Consider the following 3,846-nt stretch of genomic DNA (forward strand, 5'->3'; position numbering starts at 1 on the left):
ATGTTGCGTTTTCAAGAGTGAGGGACGCGCAATCCGTCAGAGTCGGCATGTACTGCGATGGAAATGGTCGATCGTCACCAAGAATATTGTGTACGCAGAAGTTCTCTGACGCGACTACAGGTAGTTATATAATTAATATAATTATATAATCTTCACTCAGAGGAAATATGTGATCCTCTGGGGTCTATGTGACCTCCCCCCAGGGTCTTTGTGACCCCCCCCCCCCCCAGGGTCCTTTTTGACTCTGTGCGGAGAGAAAGTTTGACAACCTCCACGTGGTCTCTCTGGATGCGATTACACTTAACGGTGTATTCGTTACTAATGTCAAACGTTTGGTTAAAATTTTGAAAGCAAAATCACTAGGATACTTAGGATTTTGTTTTTATATTATGTCTATATGTACCAACAGTGGCGCACAGAGATATTTTGAGAGCACATGCAACTAACAAAAGTTAACCAACCACCCACCCACCCATTTTTTTTATTTAAAAAAACGTTCTTTTGAACTGTCATTTGTAACTGTAATTAACTTAAAATAACTAGAAATATAATTAAGATGTCTACATCAGAAACCCGAGATGTCCTAGATCTTACCTTTACATTTTATTACAATTTACAATACATTATAAATATATCATATTTAATCCTTTAAGAAATACAAAAATTAAATATTTAAGGTTTTATAATAAACATATTATACAGTATACACTTTTTATTCTTAATGTAATGCTTTAAATAAATATGGACTGGTTTTACTAACATTTTCAATAACTTCTTCATAATTGATATTTATGTCATTTTCACAGGACATAATCATTAGTCCCTCTAACCGATCATTTCCCATTGTAGATCGCAGTCTTGTTTTAATGAGCTTTAACTTTGAGAAACTCCTTTCAGTTGATACACTTCCAACTGGCAAGGTCAAACCTAGTTTCAATATAATATAAATATTTGGAAATAATGTATGAAGACCATTCCGCATAAAAACTCTGTAAAAAAAGTTGTACATAGATAGGTCATTTAAAATAATTTAGTAAACACATTGAATAATAAAATATTAAACAAGACTTAAAAAGAATAACAATATAAGATTTATTTACCTAAATACTGGTAACAAACTTCCATGATTTTCAATTTCGTTTTTAAAGAATAACTATCATCATCATTATCATCATCATTTTCTGTTTCTAATTCAGAATCTGAATCTTTAGCTATATCATTATCACTATGTAGATATTTTGGCAACTCATCAGTTTTAAGAAAAACATCAAAACATTGAATGAAATTTAAGTATTCATCACAAACGACTTCTGGATTTAAATATTTTTTATAAATTTTACAAACCATTGAAAAAGCATCTTTAGGTCATTGGGTTGGGTTTGCTTTTAATTCCTTCATTCGTTTTTTTGATAGAAGAGAAAAATCCTTGAATATTGATATTTGTTCTACATTTTTATTATTGTTGCCAAGGAATCTTCTATTTAGTTCTGACAAAATGAGATCAACAGAAGCAAAATAAGTATTAACCCGAAAATTAATTATAGGGTCACTGATTGTCTCATCTGGGGCTTGTTCATCAAACATCATTTTTCTTTTTCTACCATGTCTTTCTGGAAGTGGATAAAATTCAATATTATGCATTGAATCCATAAATGCTTCAGATTCAGCTAAAATAATATTGAATTTTTCCTCTGATCGATATGAAACAATTTCCTCATATTTTTTTTTTATTAAAAACGATGCAGCCAACAAATCAAAATCAGTTTTTTGTAGCAAACTGGACACAGGCTCGAGTATTTGAAGCAGAACTTTAAAACTGTAAGCTGTATAAAAAAATCTTTTGGACTGAAAATAATTTAAAAAACCTCCAGCTTCTTAACCAGCTTTTTTGTCACCAGATTCACTGCGAATTTCATTTAAGCATTCAACTATTGCAAAATAAGTATTTAATACAACATCTAACGCAAATTTATGGGACATCCATCTAGTACAGGATACTCTTTTTAATCGACGGATTTGCTGCCCATGATAATTTTTTTTTTGTTGCTCTTCATATACGTCTGCACGATATTTACTGCTAGATATAAAATCGTATAGTCGTTCTAAATTTCCAAAAAGATCCATGGCATTTGAACATTCGCTAACCGCATCAGCGACAATTAAATTTAAGCGATGACTGAAACACCAGATAAATATTGCCTGAGGGTTTTCATTACGTATTAATTGCTGTAATCCATTATATCGCCCTCTCATATTTGAGGCCCCATCGTAAGATTGACCAACCAAATCATTGGTCCAATCTAAGCTGTTTAATTTACATACTTCTTTGAAAATTTCACATAAAACGCTGCCAGTTGTTTTTGGAGTATCCTTCAATGCTAAAAGTCTCTCTTTAATTTCACATTTTTCCTCATCCACATATCTGTACACAAAAGAAATTTGTTCTCGGTGAGCGACATCAAATGTCGAATCTATAGCAATACTGAAAAACTTTGAATTTTTTATAGTGAGAGATATACTTGATTTTATATGATTTGACACTATATCAATCAACGCATTCTGTCGGCGCCATGAAGTAAATGAGTATTGAGAACGTTGGTTAATTTTATATTTTTGCTTTTGAGAACTGAAATAAGTTGCCATAGCAGGGGAAAATTTTGATATTAAAGAGCACAAGTCTTTGAAATTGCTACACATATTGTTTAGCCAGTTTTCACGATGCCCTCTAAAAGCCATATTGTGTCTTCCTAAAAATAGAGTTATATCAATCAGCTCTTTGATTATTTCTCTATTCATGAAAACTTCTTCATTTTTTTTAGTAGCTATAGATGGTACCAATGGTAATGATGATTGTCGAATTTTAAGTGTGAGTGAAGAGTAAATATGTGCTGAAGTTTTTTCATGATTTTCTATTTTGTTAGTACAAGTACTCCAATTTTTATAGCCATCAGTAACCCAAGCCTTATTTGGTGCATTTTTACCCTTTCCAGGAAAAAGTATACATTCAATACAATACAAACGTTCAGTTGACTTAGAATATGATAACCAATTCCGCCTTGTTACAGTTCCATCAGGTAATATTCTATGATACAATTTTGGTGAAAATCTATGACCATTTATAATTGGATATTTACCACCGGGAAGTTCAATTGGAATTGGTTGACATGGTCCCATTTCTAATATTTTGGAAACAATTTCATACGAAATATTTGCATTTGACTGAAAATGTTTTGACGAAAATTGTGCTGGATCGTTTTCAAATATATTTACAAGCATATTATCTATAATAATAATAATAAAAAAAATAAATACAATATTATATAGTTATATAATTGTATAATGTGTATTGTGTCATAAAAAATAATAACCTTGAACATCCACTAAAATATTTGATGTAGGGATTAATGCTGGATCATCTTCAACTTCAATTATATCTATGAATAAAAATATCAAGTAGAATTAAGTAAAATGAATATAAAATAAAATATTTAATTAGTTAAATACCTTTTGGTACGACAGAGGTAGTGTACAATTTGTCTTGTTTTTCATTCGATAAACAAGAATTCATAAAGTCACCATTGGCTCTTGAATCAAATACATGCTGCTCACATATAACATGATCAATAGTATCTAAAATTGGTGTTTCAACAAAAAAAATACAATTTTTATTGGTTAATTAAAAATAAAACTAATTAATTTATATTGTTGTAAAAAGTTAATAGTTTGATATATTACATACCTTTTGTCTCAACAGAATCAGTATAAGATTTGTGTTGATCTTCAGCTAACAAATTAGAATATATAAAATCACCACATTGACTTGATTTTGAAATACTACTTACAGCA

This window comes from Acyrthosiphon pisum, chromosome X (assembly GCF_005508785.2).
Source record: "Acyrthosiphon pisum isolate AL4f chromosome X, pea_aphid_22Mar2018_4r6ur, whole genome shotgun sequence".
Lineage (NCBI taxonomy): Eukaryota > Metazoa > Arthropoda > Insecta > Hemiptera > Aphididae > Acyrthosiphon > Acyrthosiphon pisum.